The sequence below is a fragment of the Varroa destructor genome, unplaced genomic scaffold (genome assembly GCF_002443255.2).
Source record: "Varroa destructor unplaced genomic scaffold, Vdes_3.0 BEIS01000007.1, whole genome shotgun sequence".
NCBI classification, from domain to species: domain Eukaryota; kingdom Metazoa; phylum Arthropoda; class Arachnida; order Mesostigmata; family Varroidae; genus Varroa; species Varroa destructor.
The window spans coordinates 16581792-16599614 of NW_019211460.1; the positions used below are offsets into that span (position 1 = coordinate 16581792).

At 40.9% G+C, this 17823-nt stretch overlaps 1 long non-coding RNA gene across 1 annotated transcript; it reads left to right on the top strand.

Moving 5' to 3' along the window:
• The first annotated feature begins 1461 nt into the window (after window positions 1-1461).
• LOC147754383 (uncharacterized) lies at window positions 1462-15758 on the top strand. Its single transcript, XR_015316961.1, has 3 exons — window positions 1462-1698; window positions 11754-13485; window positions 13833-15758. It is a non-coding gene; the product is annotated as an uncharacterized LOC147754383 (long non-coding RNA).
• The last annotated feature ends 2065 nt before the right edge of the window (window positions 15759-17823 follow it).

Sequence of the window (17823 nt, forward strand, 5' to 3'; positions counted from 1 at the left end):
AAGATTTCATAAAAACCTTAGGCAAGGTGATCCTAAGCGAAGGTGAGTACGCAAATGGTAAAAACATTTCACTGATGGAAATTGGAGTGTTGAAGACCAGCAAAGACATGATAAAGAAAAACGCATTGCTACAGTCAAGGGGGCTTTTCAAGAACGTAAAGCTTGAGGTCTAAGGGTTCTATTGGCGAAAATTGGTATGGATAGCCCCCCTCTTGCAAGCTGCAAATCTGATTTGCTCAGGTCCTATAAATTTTGACATTCGATGGGTTCCTACGCAGGCTTTGCAGGAGACCTAAAATATGCGTCGTACACGTCCCCTGTTAGAATTTACAAAAATTACTCGAATAAATTACCTGGGCAGCCCTTGTTTGGCATTCTATTACTATTGCTAGCTCTAAAACAGTTCTAGCCTTATTTGTGGATGTGTCTAAGAAGTGCATAGGTGTGTGGTTCTGAATCTGTACCCGTGTAATGTTTGTATATAACAGCATAATGCCAATCCTTTGTAAAATTAAAAATAACATACAACTGGCAACATTCATATATTAATGCGGCTAGACTTATTTCCAATATAAAGGTCAGTGATGATAGAATATTTATTAAAAAATGACAGCATACTCATGTGTTAACTCTTATATTACATATATGGGTTTCCAAAATTACTAGCCCTTTTCTAACGCAAGGATCGAAGCTTTTCTAGAATCATATTGTGCTAGTACGAAACACGATTACCTATATTCTATATAATTTTTGTTTTATATTTTTCGAGATATTAAGAAATGATTTGATCAAACAAATTGTCTAGCGTACATCAATTGCTGGACTTGCGCCAGGAAGTCCTGACTCATACAGTTAAGGCCGTTCAGCGGTCTAGCTGTCCGTGCCGTACATTTCAAGGCTATATCGGTTCCCTTTCAATAGCATTCTGCGACAATAGAAAAAGAAAATTTAGTATCACTGGTTACGATGATTCGAAATAGTCTCTTAGTAATACTATAGATCTCAAAAACGTATTAGTGAATCACCAATCGCGATGGAGCTGTATCATTACAGCCTGGCGGCACTGGTTAATTATTAGCGAAACATGACTAAGCAGTATTCCCTTTCGAGAGACGTAAAACAAGCTGTGAAGGCTTTTCTTTGCTCGTATTGGATAGGGTAACTGCTTAACTTTCTTATTTATATTCAGCATGCAGAGGGGTAAAGCAAGTGCAACTTTGCTGCAGGGATTGCCCCCGAGAATATGTAATTTCATGGTTTATATTAGGTAGGCCAGTGGACATAAGTGCTCAGTTCACGATCACTGCGGGGCCGTCCGACTGACTAAATGCGAGTCAGCCAACCTGCTGAGCCGATAAGGCGGGGAAGAGGGGCATAATCGGAGGGCGAGCGTAACATGAAGCAAATAGGCTGAACCATCAAGTGATTGCCCACATCATGTATACCAGGCAGGACCCTGCCTATTAATGCAGTGAACTGTGTGTGTGATATTTATTCACAGGTTACAGTTGGCACAGAGGACCTTTGCACGAATATCGTTCTTGATAAATGAATAGCAGTTTCTCATATACAGTTTTAAATGAACCGCCCTTGAGGGATCTTGAAAATATTCAGGAAGCGGAAGCTGATGAGCGTGTAGTGGATTCACGTAATGCTGTTAATGAAGCGGACTTGGCAACAAAGCGACTTACTACATGGGTGCGTGCATCTTATGAAACACCCTACGTGTTAGAGATTGCATATTGCCATCAGTCATGGTCGATTCAGATGGGGAAACACTTTAAAAAAATTAATGAAGTTTAGTTTTATTTAAAATGCCGCGTTTGTTTGATATATCTTCTTTCCTGCTGCATGGAAAATCATATTGGGTTAACACGAAATCAAACGCAAAGCTTTCACTGCTCCATGATATATATACTTACGAAAATTACGACTTTCTCTTATGCATTGTTTGTGAAAAGACATGTAAGTAAATGGATATTTCAACGAATTTTCTTACATATGCTAGAACTTTCATTTCTGATATTATGCTCGTCGAACGTAACCATTATGGACGGTGATTACAGCTTTAAATCGAATCCTAAACTACTCACAAGCTCGTATCAGGTGTTCCTCTTGGGATTCTGCGAATGTTGCCCTGCTAGAATCCGTTGGGCTCTCGGTCTATGACGCTGCATAAATAATAATCCCACAGTTTAAATATGGGTTGTTCGGTGATCGTATGTGTTTATGCCAGAACACGGTTGTATTCTCGAACAGTAAACCTCGCATTAATGGGCTTGTATGAGTCGCTACCCCTTCTTATTGGAAGACGTACGATCTTCCTTCAGGCGTTTCAATAACCCGCGATTGTGACACAGTTTGTAACGCGAGTAAACTTCGTCAGTGAGGCGTTCGCCCTTTTGAAAGAAGTACAGTGGTATGATATTCTTAGAACATGAACTTGGCTAAAATTTCTTTTACATACAATAGCCATATCGCTTGGGTCGTAAGCAAGCCAGCGATCATTTCTGCGGTTCTGCTTAGTATGGAAGGTAAAGACTGTGCCTTAGATATAGGAAACTGAGTAGTCAAATCTCTTGGTCTTACTGTCCTCAGAAAACATCTGATTGACCTTTATGCCATCTAACATGTACCTGAGGTCATTCCGTGACACCATACGTTCACTGGCATTAAATTATGTATGGCCGTAGGAGAATCTTCATTAGAAATACAGTTTCAGATGAAACAATTAGGAGTCCGCACAGTTATTCCTTTGTCTATGCTAAAACCTACTTCTGCCATCGACGATTCAGGGCGACCCCAAAAAAACTAATAATCTCTGTGGATGTTGCCTAACGCGTAGAAATGGACGATCTTCGCTCGAATTTCGAAAATGACACAGTGTTGTTTGTTGCTAGAACGAGTTTGTTGGCTTTCGTTTGTTGTTAGGATTAGCGGCTGTTACAACAAACAGCCTGACAAAGTTTGTTCCAGTTTCGGCGCCGTACTCCATGCATATAAATATTTATGTATGTAAGTACGGCAGACTTTTAACTTTTGAAACGCTAGCAGACGAAATTTGCTTGGTAAATTCTCATTGAAAATTGAGTTTACTCTCGGTTAGAAGAAAAAAATGTCGTTTAATCTCGAATATCAATACTTCGTGGATAAGTTTCTCTACTTTGGACGCCAGAGCATCGCGAAAATTCATCGAAGACTCATAAAGACATTAGACAGAGAAGCCTTTTGTGAAAGTGAGTTCGTGAATGGTTTGAACGTTTCAAGAACAGAGACTAAAGTCTTGAAGGTCAGCAAGAAGGTAGATCAGATACTGGGACCCAAAGTATAAGAACGCATTCTTACAATCAGGAAGGCTATTTACGAAAGTGGAGCTTGCAGTCTACGAGCTCTGTCGACGAACAACAGATTGATTAAAGATGTTACAGAATTATAATTCAAATAGTGAAGTTGTTGAAATTAAGTAAAAATAAGTCTCGATCAATTGAGTGCGAATCAATTGGTAACAGGTACAGTATATTCTACGTGCTATTGGCAAAATTTCGAACAACAAAAAAGCCGTTTGGACTATACGACGTCCATAGACCAGGTATAGTTTAATCTCTATTGCCACCTAGAGAGGAAGCAGGCGACAAAATAACTCGCCCAAAAGAGGAATCGTGTTTGGTGGCAGTATCGAGTAGATTCGGACGTTAAGTAATGTTGGTACCTAAGCATAATGGCAGCGTACATATTAGGGTGACAGCAGTGCATGATCCGGTTACTTGATAATGATGCCAGACCTGACCACCATGCCTCAATTACATCCAGGATTGAGCAAAGGGACATCGAACGTTAGCTTCAACCCGCTTATTGTCCTGATCTAGGTCCGTATGATTACGGAGCATTTCATGTCCTGCTTCTAACACTGTCGATTAACTTCGAGGCGCTACAGTTAGAGAGATTACATATGGAAACGCAGTTGGTGAGTTTATGACCGTCCAGAAGCTACCAGACTGACTGAGACACGTATGTAAAGGATAAAGAGAAGTAGCACAAATAAAAAAATTATCATTCATTTTTTCTGGGCCAACTAGTTGAAAAGTTGTTCAGTGTTAAGATGCGGTGGATTCGCTTGTAGCAGCATAATATACATTATATATTGTGTAGTTCGCTGAATTATTCCGCACCTAAACGTAAGCCGCGCCATACATGTTATTAAAGGCATCTATTATCGTTCAGGCTAGGGCCGCCATATGGTGTCAGCGTTCCTAAGCCTCGCTGTTCGCCCTGAGAATGATTTGGGTTTCTTTTACGTGGTAGCGTGACAGCTTAAGCAGGCTATTAGTATGCAACAGTTGCCGTCAAAGCAGACAATCGTTGCCGATTAAGTCGACGCTAGTGCTGGCAGGCAGCAAGCGCGACGGGGAGCCACAAAACTGGGCCAATCGACAAATGATACGAAACGAAGTCAAGCGGAACTGTTGTTTTTATGCGATAAAATCTTACTGGATGGATTGGTCGTCGGTGTGTCGATCTAGAAATGTCAGTTCAGGGGACGTTACTTTAGTTCCACTTAGGTTGGTTAGGCTGTAGAGACAATTTAAGGTTGACGAGTGAAAAAAGCTAAGCGGAGATTCAGCAAAGAAATTCTATCCAGCTCCAGATGCGGCCACATAAACCATCGTTTGCCTGTTCTGAAGGCCCGGTCAGATGAGGTGGCGGCAGTTACGTGCCCATGACAACTTGAAGGCGACCCATCTGTCGTTTCTACTGGTAGCTTCTGAGTTTACCGACGTTTTAACCTGCAACACAAACGCAATCGTGCGTTCCTTTCTAGCTGTAACTACATTTCTGACTTGGAAAAGAGGCGCACACTGTTCGACATAGAATAAGTCGTACATCTTTCAAACACATTGTACTTTATAACTAATTCATAATACGTGCGGCTTTATATGAGGACGCACCCTAGAGCCGTTTCTCGGTTAGCTCCTGTACGTATGGCCCTAATCGGCCGCAGGGCGTAGTAAGGATTCTGAGCTGACCGGTTTGATCTTAACCGAGTATTCGAAAAAGTCTCGAGTTTAGAGAGTATTTCCGAATGTCGACAATGCGTACCTGCTGAATTGAATAGACGCATTAATGCTTTCTGTCTATTTCTGCACAGCCTAAAGGGTACAAAACATCTTACTATACCGTCATTTCTACAGTTATTGTGCTCCTTTCGTTTATTGGCTGCTTTTGGTGTGATAATGTTTCCTGAGTAGTCTACTCCATTTAGTGTGACTGCCGTCTTGGTTTAAAATGCATTGGCGTCCTTATGAAGTAATAATGATAACGTTACTGACACATCGTTTCATCACAACTCGTTCGCGTCTGGCGTTTCTTATTTTTCCTAATGACTATAGACCGGAACCGTTGTAATGAAATCGTTTTGGCTCTTCGCAAAGCGAAGAGTTTCGTATAATAGACATCACCAACAGACGGAAAAGGGCCGTCTACTTTATATCCACAGTCGACGTCAAACGAATCCGTGATATTTACGTATAGAGAAATTAAACATATCAGATTTAAATATTAAACATTTTTAAATTATTATAGTTAATTTATGCTAGCTGCTGGCTAATCGTATGGTTACGAAGGCATGTTTTGCTATTATCCGTCGCCATCAGATGACCCTACCAATATCGACTGTGTTTCGAAGAAGTACTTCGTTCATCCACTCTTTGTGTTAGTTTTTCTACTTATATTCTATCGATATTAACCGATTTTCAATAGTTGTCTATTTTGAGAGAAATAAATTGCCAGACACTGGACTTGTTCTCAGTCGCGCGGTGAAACTATGCGAGATGTATATGGGCACCGTGTATTTAACTTAGCGAGAGAAGGATCTGAAGCAAAATAGATGCTGTTAATGGATGAATAGGTGGTTTTTATGATTGCTTGCATCTAGTTCCTGTTTGCCTTTTCCACAAGAATGGAGGAACAACAATTGAATCTTCTCAGAAATTGTTTGGTGCCCGTGCGATTCACATCAGAGTGAATCGACGACGTTCCGGTTTAATGCTTTATAACTAATACTACACATATCTATATGTTGTTTTTTTGTGTTCTTCTTCCAATTTAGAACATACTATATTTGCTTGATTTTATTAAAATCTCCAGCTAAACTAGGATATCGTAATTTAGGGTAGTGGTCCGTGATTTTAGTAAATTCGACGAAATTGTCGGAGTTTCAAATGTACAGTAAATGTTGCTCCACGCTACTACGATTGCCTCTTGTGGGTAATGATGGCGTATACAGTTTTACCTTTAGAAATGACTGAGTCTCGTGGCGTGGTAGCTCGTGGCGAAGCCTTTTACTGCGCGTAAAATTGGAAGTTCATTCAACTATAATGCCACCCAACAGCAGCTTCCCGGATAACCATTTGAAGCCACGGGTTATCGCTTGGTTTTCAAAATACTGCAAAAAATGCTAAGAATTCTGTGCTGAAAACATATTTTTGAAACTAAGTTTGACCGACGATTCTAAGCATAACCCAAGCTCAAATTTGATTGACGGATTCTAAGTGATTTTCTTGTAAAATTGCGATACACTGACATAACAAAGGTTCAATAAAAGTATAATAAGCATACATCGAGACGGTGAAAAGGCATTAGCATTTTCTGTATGGGACAAGCATTCTGTCGCTCTTGTCACGCAACTATATCCCTTAAACTGTGCCCATTTCACTTCTTGCTGTGTAGAACCCAAGAGCGCCAACAGAGAGATAGAGAGCGAGAGAGATAGAGAGAGAGAGATTGTCCAGAACAACTCCGTCATCATCAATGCGTGCATTCGACTAGGCTGGCTGAAAGATAGCGAATTCAATTTTAGATACGACTAGTGTCAATTAAGTAACAAAAACGCTTTAATTACATCCACTGAATTATCATTTATTGGTGGTTCCACTTCTGCATTTTTGTTTTCCTGGAATAAAGAGGATGTGTTTTCTGTAAACGAAACTTTCCTACGATAAAAACAATCATTAAAATAGGACAACGTTAATAAATGGGATCAAGCGGAAATGGCTGCTGAGCGAGAAGTGTCCGCTGTCACCGTAACGCGGTCAAAATTCGTTCTACTGCATAGAAATAATTTGCAGAACGCCAGTGGAAAAAGCAGTAGTAGAATATAAATTCGAAGCTTTTAGAAACATCAAGGAAAATGCCAACGATGCTTCGTTATTTTAGTAAGCGTCAGGACCGGGAAGTGAACCGGGAAGAACGCTGCAGGAAGGCCAGACTCCTTCAAACTCCTATGCGTGATTAGAAATTCGATTCCTAACAAATGCCGTGAAACCTAAAAAAGCTATAGGTCTATGATTGCTTGAATTAGAACTTATTCTTATACAGAGGTATTACTTGAGATCTTTAAAAACATCTGAAAAGATTTCTTGGCGGACCCAAAGACTAATATGTATACAGCGACAGTTATCACAGAAATGATTGATGCGAAGTCATTAAGATTACCCCTGAAGTCTGCTCGCATCTTCTGCACACTGGACCAGTGAAGCGAGCAGAGAAATAGAGATCGGTTAAGCTCCTGTAACTGACATCTACAAAACCAGAGCTATTTTAAAAGTGGTATGAAGATGCATCAGTTATATCTGCCTCAGCTGAATATTCATAGTGAACAGGCAGAAGAAGCCCAAAAAGTACTTTTCCTTTCGCATTTAATCCAAACACTTGCTTTAGTTTAAATAGGCCACAGGAAGATCCCTACAGCTCATCAACTTATCTGCTAAGAAAAACATCCCTTTTCCTTGAGGGATGGAACCTGAGGTGAGGAAAATCTGCCTTATCCACCTTAGAACACCCAATGGAAAATATTTACGAACAAGTTCATTGAAGTGTCTGCACAGATTTTTCAGCTCAACATCGCACCAATCATTGCGGCATTTACACGGTAGTAATGGCTGTACCGAAATAAAACGAAAAAAAACAAAAAAGCCTTGTTCGTAAAGCGCAAAAAATCCTAATCTATAGACAAACTTCAAAAGGCTGTTTATCGTAGCGGGTGTCTCGTTCGTCCGCTGTCCCAATCGTTCCGCATTAGATGTACTCCCAAAAAGTTCTTCTGCCCGAATTCGATGGTCTATATTATTGCTAATTTGCATGCGGCTTTAAAGAATATCCAAGAAAAACTTTTAGAAAATGAACTAAAAAAGCTTTAAAAGAATGTAGGATTCAAGGGCCCGAAAGTTCATCGAAATGGATCAAAACGATATATATGTATATATATATATATATAGTAGCCAAATTACGGACATTTATTCTATTATTTCTATTTAACACATCTGGATCTACGTCACACAGATGGCCTGCACGGCTCGCATTGCATATCGTAATACACACGCGGTCCCCGAGTGAGAGCGATGGCTTACTCCATACGTCCAAAGAAAGTGAAGAGCAGACAAATCCTCTGGGTTCGCAAAGATCGAGCCGCTGGTTGATAATCATAGCTCAGTTTTAAGGAGGGCCGGCAGCTCACTAGCCTACGAGAGAGGGAAAAGATCGAGCAAAGAAAGTAGACAGACAAGTCAGTGGGAGTACAATAGCCAGGAGAGCAATAGTGCGGTGCTAAAGATATGAACAACAACAACAACAACAAGCAAATAAGTGAGCTCGAGTAACCTTTAGTTCACCCCTTATTCTAATACGCAACACTTTGTTGCAACTATATTGCATCCGGTTCACTGGAAGGGATGGTGAGAAAGAGCGCAAAAGAGACGGAAATTTTCGAACGACCGTCAAGAAGGAAGGGAAGATGTGTACGGTAACATTTCTGAGTCGGCCATTCGGTCTGACTTCTTTTATTACTATCGCTATTCTCAATTCTCGCTGCTTGACATGCTCGTCCTTGCTTGTTTTCCTTCTTCTTTAGTTCTTTATGAAGTCACGTTGCCCGTATCCATTTGAGAAGGTGCTGCCTGCTCCTCGTTACTGTTGAGCCCTTGTCCATTTGGTATACACGAAGTACTGGGTTACGGAACTTTGAGCCTTGAACCCACTGTCCTACTTAAAGCTAAAAGCCAAATGGGAGAGCCGACTCCCAACCACTGACCATAGACTAAATCTGCATTGAAAACAGCAACCGTTGTTGGCCTATCTCTCAGGCAACTAGTAGCTACTGCCATTTGGTAGATGACGCTTCCCCTGCGTTCTCCGGACTATGATCGTTTATTAAACAAGGACCGAATTCCCCTTGTCTAGTTGGAGAAAGGTCTTTAGTTCGAGGCAGGAAAAAGGAGATTTACTGGGTCTGGGAGAAGAGGAGCCTAACCCCTTTCATTCTTCTGGCGGCCAGCTCCCGTCTGGAACCTGCTTACGAGTGGCTTGTTCCGATATCCATTTTCGCTTTTTCGCTATTCATCTGTCTGTCTGTCTCAGTGACACCCAGGTCCGCGTGTGCTCCTTGTGGATGTCCCAGCTCCTCTCTTTCCCTCCCTTGGCCTCTCAACAAAAAGCATCCTTCCTTGGTGTCAGCGGTTCTGTAGTATTTAACGAAAGTAATGGAGACTAAAGAACTCCGATCGGTGTTGCCTTCCCTTATGAGTCTATACTTTGCCTGCTAGCCGACCTTAGTCGTCCTGGGCGGCTCAGAACTTCAGGATGGTTGTTCCAGCACTTTCCACGAGCAGCAGTTGCAGCGCCGGTGAAAGCCCCATAAGTGCTTGAACAGCGATGCAGAGTATGCGGCAAAACATCGGGTGGCGTGACCGAGTCGATTGGCTGGCCGTCAGCCTCTTGTTTATCATGTCACGTTGCCTCGTTGAGCTAATTAAGAGGAATTGCACATAAAAAAACGAAAGAAATTCCTTAGACAGGCGAAAGAGGTAAGAATGGAAACGAAAAAGAAAAGAAAGATGTACCGAGACGGAGAGATGAGGCAGGAAAAAAAATATGTAAGACAGAAAGCCATACGGAGCGCAGCCGTCGTCGAAGGGAAGGCCTGTCAAATCGAAAACGCCTGATGAAACGCATCTTATTCCTGTTGCTCACTAATTGAACGCAAAGCAATCTTAAATCGCTCTTGTTATTACTGTTAGAAAGGATATCGGCGCGCTCTATTCCTGAAACTTTTTCATGCCGGACGCTTACTTCCGACCCCCCTGTTTCATTTACGTGGCAAAATTTTTCTGACTTTCAAAGCACGACCCCGATACACATATAGTCAAATTGCAGGTGATGGCTTATCTGTAACAGTTGCTGCCGTCACCAAGGGGCCAATGAGCAGACGAAGGATAAAGACTTGAACAATAAGAAAGGACAATTTGTGATTTTGCAGAAAATAAAGTGCAGATCTGTCTTTTCCTCTAAATAGGGATTGTTCCACTTGCAAACTATACCATTCTGATACGACACTTGTAGTGTCACATGCTTAGGAAAACCTTAATAGTTTACGACGACTAGAATCGTATGGTCTCACATTTTCTTGCGTTAACTCCAGATTGTTAGTGGGTCCTAATGACAACGATTCAAAAAACGAAACCCATGAAGATTCTTTAATGTCTTCTAATTAAATCATTTAAATTGCCTATGTTCTTTTACTTATTGAGGAGACGATTCAAAATGGTTTATAAACTTGGTGTTCATTTTCAAAGTCGTTCGAATACGTTCCGTGTACGAATGTATAACCGATACTGAGACGTCATTCTAGCCAAATTGGACTGTTCATAAAACATCGTTCTTGATCCATAGTATTTAATAGTATAGATGATATTTATTATAATGAACGCAATACATACGTAAGCTATATAGATCATTGTTGTTCGCTCTTACCGGGCACCTTAAGTACTTTCTCAGAATGCGCAACAATAAAACTAGAGAAAAATGTGTTATTTCATACGTCGGCCATAGGATTCCAATTACTATTCGAGGTTTCAATCTGAGGTCGATGTACACTTCAGTCACTTTCAAATATACAAAATATCCAACTGCTATTGGCCACAAAGCCGCGTGTCTATCCAACTGGACACAACTCTATTTAGTCGTAGAAGAACTTGAGCTTCATTGCAAGTTCTCTTCTCAAGCAATGTATGTCGCCAACCGCTTGGGGCAGACATAGCCCTTCTATAGTGTTCAGGTGTGAAAAAAATGAAGAGAGACTACCGAAAAGAGATTCGGTCTGCTCAAATCAAGTGCCGTTCAGATGTCAAATGGTAGAAAGAAGGTGACCTCCTTCCGACATAGCGAAATTTCATGCCATCAATAAATGTTCGTCGTTGCAAGTTTCAATCGTTGTGTAATCCAAAGTTATCTATCCAGGTTAAAGGCAGCTATTTGCAAACTATTCAAACGTCTATTAGATTTCACTGGGATGTTTTACCGCATTTTATATATATACAAATGAACTATAAATCATATCTAGGAAGTCCCAGATACCAAAAATAGGTCAGACAAGAACACAGACGCTCTAACCCGCTATTTTTTTTTATTTCAATCTTTCTACAATACTTTCCGAATACAAGGTTCTCCGGAATCACGAGATGCCCCTCACACACTTATTATGCCTACTAAAATAACACCAAACTTTTCTCCAAAATATAATTTTATTAAAGTGAAATTCTCGAATATAGAAAAAAAAAGCATACTGAAACCTTATCTGTAATATAATATAAAGCTCCTATTTTAGCTCCTTTTAGTGTTTTCTGTTGTAGACAGTCTCGGCCAGCTTTGTTCAAATACTATCTTGCAGAAAACAAAAGAGCTTTTTTTTCGAATGCTTATAGGCAATAAGGACGAAAGCGGTCGGTGACGTAAGTGGCAAGGCAAAACGTGACCTTATAGGAAGGAGAAATCACTCACTTTTGCGCCAGTCCGATTTCTCGTTAAGCGCCTAACACTTACGGGCGGGGTTTTCTCACAGCAGAAGTCAATACCGGTCACAAGCGCACGCGCTCTTTGGTGGACACGCGGCCTGAAATGAAATAGACTTTGTAGAAGAAATTCAACCAATATGCCGGCGCTCTAATAACAATCTGCGGTGGTTTAACAGAATGTAACGATACTAGAACAAGCAATAGCTGTATATTTTTTGTACTGTTTCGTATTATGAGGTGACCTGTATATAGAATGCCTCATTATAAATTGCCCTAGCGTAACGATTGCTAGCTATTTATCCTTCTTCAATTACTTTTTTTGCCTTTTATGTATTGAACATTCTACGAGCTTTCTAGAATTTCGCAAAATAATTGTGGTTGTTAGCGAAATTTTCGATTAGTTATTATAGGAAAAGCTTGTTTTTAAGTCAATATATATGTCAGGTCACCTCCATGTGGGCAAAGAGGAAACAACTTGTACGTACTAGTTCAAATTAAATATTGGATAGCTTACTTAAAAAACATATTTAGTGCAACCCATTTTCCCGACGAAAACAAATATTCATGCTTTTTATTTTCTTGTCCTACTTGTGCCCTGTCGGAGATACAAAGTGCTGGGGCACAAACGACTATTTCCCTCTTCAGTCGCACCTGTCGTCTACTACATGCCGTCGGAATTTACGTAATGAACCTTAGATTTTTTCGAGCTGGGTGCAATGAAACGCATGCAGGCGCAATACTGGTACAATTGTCAACAGCTTAATGTGAAAACATGTCTGAGGGGGTTTTAAAAATGTTTTTGTTTACAATGCGCTTGTTCTGGCGGGACTGTTCTCGCCTGCAATAAAGCTAATCTCTCACTTTTGCAGTACACAATGTTAGTTTCAAACATGAGTCAGATTCACTAGTGTTAATCCACGTTAAGCTTACCCTGCAAATGAAGACAAATATCATACATAGACGTTATAATAACGAATACATGCCACTTACCCTTTACAGCGAAGTGTTTTATCGAATTTTGTCTATGATAGACAATATCGACGAACGTTTGTTACATAAAAATGGTAATTCGATAATTATTATTATATATACTATTTATAAAAAATGTTTACATCTGTTAATATCGCATTAAATAACTAAACTCAAGATTTCTGGCGGAGTGGCCTTAGACCTGTGAGGGCATTTCAGAAATCGATCGATGATCAATACTCCATCCTTGGATTGACATAACGAGGAGCGATCGCAGACGTCATGCAGGCTTCTAATTCTTTATGTATCTATCCTTAATAATGTTGCAATATTTATTTCTTTCCAAAAATGTTTACCTCCAGCCCCGGCTGGGGGCTTCATAGCAGCACGTGACATCGGGACCAATGCCCTTTGGCTCTTTCGAGTACCGGGTCCACGGGTAATGTGTCGCAATCAGATTTCCACAAGATACTGTCCTATCGATCCTTTATTATTTGGAGCAGCGAACAGACATCGATAGATGCTAAATGATCAGCAGTTTTACTCGTTTTATAGCCAATTGCTGAATTCACATCTTCGTCTATTCGTTATGGTCTTCCGAATGCGTTTTCTCCAGATCTTTCGACACAGCACCGCAGAGATGGATCGCTCCTAAGCTGCCAACCTAGTTATCGTACGTAATTCCGAGTGCCATGACTTGCACGTTAATATAGAGCATGCTCATAAACAATATCGATAAGGCTGGTTGCCCCTCAACATCATTACTATCTATCAGATAATTGTACATAGCTGGCATAATAGGCACCAACGTTGTTTCGGCTGAGCTTGTGGAGTCGGTCTTTTTATGCACACCGATATGGCAAGTAAAGATAGTACAATTAATCTAGTTTATTGATCAGAGTTGCTTTGCCTGGTCCCCCTGAAGAGGGGACTTGCTCGCTGAAATGTACGCCGCATCGCGTACAGCGAACGCTCTATAACAAAAAGTGATTTTGAGTGTGATTATGAGTGAAATTACAGATCCAAAGAGAAGTGCATCTATGCCTGGTGATGTCTAGACTACCTAGTCGCCGGTTTGCTTGGAGACAGAGCATTTACGTGGGCGTTGATTCTGACGCGTTTGCCTGGCGCTTAACGAATTCGGGAAACCGGCTCTAGCGCTTCTGTGTGTTCCAGAAGGCAGCGCTAATCCAACTAGACACTGCCAGGTCGATCGCCTATCTTTGGCGATATCTAGCGCCGGTCGACGTAACGCCGGAAAAACAGTGAGTGGGGACTTATCGTACTGCGCGTAATTAAAGACTCATCATGATTTCTGGCGCAGTGTTCTCTCCTTAAAAGACTGATTACCGGTAGTACTAATTTGCGTCACATACACATTAAGAACTTTACTAATCGATCGGTGTGATCAGTTTTTTGTTAGTCCCTATACTGCGAGTTTAGCAATGACGAATGAACGGACTACACTTATTTGAGCAATCGTTTACAGCATGTTTGTATACCGGACCAATCCACTTTACATATAGCCTTGAGTTGAAAACTATTTAAAGCCTATAACTAAAAGCGTCAAGCTAGCCAGCGACACACAGATAGTACACAGTATGCGTGAAAAGAAGAACATTCTTGAAGTTTCTGATCGTATTGCGACATATCTCATTGTATAAACGTTATATACAGTGACTAGTATCCCTAGAATTCGTGTCACAGGTCGTAACAAGACCCAGTTCAATCGATACCTTGGTGCGATTCCTCTTCTCGACTACATGCAGCCGGCGTACGCGTATTACTTTAGACACGAGCAGTCACGGAGCACGTAATCACTACCACAACCGAAGCGGTAGCTAAATGAAACAAGCCGAAATAAAAACGACATAATCGCTGGACATAAAAGTTGCTCGTAACTTGCCGTGCCACTGTTGACATTATTTTGGTAATAATTTTATTCTGCAACGATCATTAGTTAATTTTGCAAAAACACAGCGGTCCATATAATGATTATGACCGTACAGAGAACGGACTTCGACTTTAACAAACTGAAGTATGCTCTCCAATCTACTATTTACAACCGCCTTTCTACATTCGTAAATTTATTCTATCTCTTCCAAGCAAGGTAATTTGTCTTTCTTGCTTATATCACTAACTTCCCAGTGGGTCAATTTTTTGCAACGATAAATGTTTGCGTCTACACTAGGTTATAGTAATCATCTGTAAGTAGGGCCCAAAGCTACTTATTCGATGAAAACGGTAAATTGTTTTGTGTCTTGCAGTTATGGGACGATTGCTTCATATTTTTATCGACAATATGTATGCCTACAGCATCATTTGTTTAGAGAAAATTGATAAAAATACATTTATCTACGTATTAAGAGAAAATTTATATAGCGAGTGATAACAGAAATGTGAAGTGCCTCATACGTCCGAGCTGTCTGAAATGGCCAATACGACTCGTGCTATGCACCGCCAGATGTGGACTCTGGTAGTTCTTGAGTAGATAAACGTGCTTCAGTGCACAATTATGTAGTTCGACAGATCTGAACTACAGAAGTGAATTAGCGAAGCACAAGTTGACGACTAAGTTTATTGTTGATTTAAGAAATCTTATATGCTTAGTGGTACATTAATAATAGTATTTTGTAATAAAGCAACAAAAAGCTATGACTTTTATTAGTTATTTTAGCGGACTTCAAACAGCAAGTCGAGGGTTATGTACGGCCTATACGAGTTTTACACATTTAACAGAAATGGTAATCATTAACTACAAAGCAATAAAGTGACTTTATTCTGGCTATCATTTCGGTTTGTAGACGTTCTAAGGGATTCTGTTTTATCGTCAGCAGCTAATGTTTTCGATAACGAAGTTTCTCTCTTGTCTAAATCAATATTCTTTTTTTGAGTGAACTCAATATAGTCGAGTTCCAGATCACTGCTATCTCACATCATTAGACGCTGGACAAAGAAGTAGTGAAAGGGAAAATGGCCGGTTAAGTTACAATATGCAACGCGAATTCCCTTTCTAAGTTTTACTTTCCCATATCCAGGCGGCTGCTGTCCTCGTATTTCCCCATGGTTGTGCCAGAAGCTACTAATGAGAAGCTATCATCTACATTTCGGTTCGCAAAAACCACCGTCTAGCAGGATCCACATCGGCGCCCTCAGGCGTGTTCAGAGCTAGCTTGCCAAAGTATATAAGGTGATATAGCAGTACGCGTTGCGGTCGCAGTAAGCAACGGTTACAATTTATAAGCAGATCTCTCCTCGCTACATGTCCAGCATATATATGGCGTCAGAACAGCAGCTTAAGCTTTAAGCTCCATTCTCGATGTACCGCTATGGAGCCATTGGCGGTGCATGAAAATCTCGATGTTTCCTTGCATGCGCCCGGAAACGAGAAAGGCGCACTGAAGTAAGTGAAAAGCAGGTCCAATGTTATCCAGCGTGAAGTCGAAGAGAGAGACTATGGGATGGTTACGCAAGCCAGCTTTTTCTTTTGTCTTCGGTTTAAAGCCAAGCCTGCTCTCTTTGCCGGTGCCTGCTGGTCGCACACGCGACAAAAAACACTCACTAGAATGAAGAGGAAGACAGATCCCGACACCATGCCTGGTTAGGGCTATGATGAAGATCATGATCCCGATGACGGCTTTTGCTTGTGCTGCTACCATAATAGCAATATGGGCGTGTACAGAGACGGTCCAGTTACGTCCTCGTCCGAATCACAGAGAACTGGTCCTGGCATGAACTTGTGTTCGTCCCCTATTCATTTTCTGTTTGTTGTTAAGGTTGTTGTTCTAATCTTAGAGTGTTGCACGTAGATCGCTGTGTCGTGCGGCTTAGAACAGCATAGACAAACACTGCGATAGAATGAGCATTGAGACGACCTGGCTTCTTGCTCGCTCGCACAAAACTCAGGACTGTAGTCGCATTACCATGAGCACTCACGAAGATAAACTGACCCCATTACACCTACGACCCCCGCTACCACAAGTAACACTGTCGGACTACATTAATATATGCTATTTCTCCGGCAGCTGGCAACGCTTGGTTGATCCCACAGGATGATGTCACAGCGACTGTCTGGTGGCGGATTTTAATGGACGTTCACCGTATATCTCTATCGTAATGTGGAATATCTAACAATCGTATTAAGTTCCTACTGTAGAGTAGAGGATGGACGAGCGTTCTCCTGGCGAAAGCGAATATAGTAGCATTGGCTAGAAGGTCTACGCGAGCCAGGCTACAACGATTTAGAAATGAAAGCTACTGTTCCTTTATGCGGGAGCATGTACGTTAACTCCTGAACGAGAAGGAGTGGTAAAATCGATAATCGCATTACGACATATCATCAGGTGAAAGGATATACCGAAAATTATCCGTTGTCAGTGCCGAACTAGGACCTGAAAAAAGCAAAAACTAATCCATAGCTTTTGTCTTGCATGCAAATTAGTTTACACAAAGCTGCCACTAAAGGCCAAGTTGCCAACATGAAGAACACAGCCACCCCCTTACCGCGGCGTGCCTCTCTCAGAATATACGGCCCAGTTATGTCAGCTGCGGTAAGGGATACGTATATGGTATATATATATATATATATATATATACCATATGTTCATCACTTACTATATTGAAGTATAAAAGTCACTTGACTATTTAATGAGGAACTTTCAACTGTGAGGTGCCTTCGCTAGACGCTGTAGATATTTTTTTTTGGGGTTTACTTATTTGTTCGATGTTAATCTCATTTTGGCTTCATTTCAGCATATGAAACTAGGCTCGAATGATGCAATATTATTTAGAATACGAAAATGGCAACGTATAGCAATTTCCCTGTGGCCACTCGAGTCAACAAAATTGTGTATGGATCTCTAACAAAAGCCTAGAATTGAGAAAGGCAGAATGATAATAGAGCCTGTTATTTTACTAGGATATTTATTTTGCGGTCCAATTTAGTCTATGAAGTTGTTAGTAAGTAATGGAAATGTTTGTTAAAAGGGCGGCTTCAAGATCAAACTTTTGT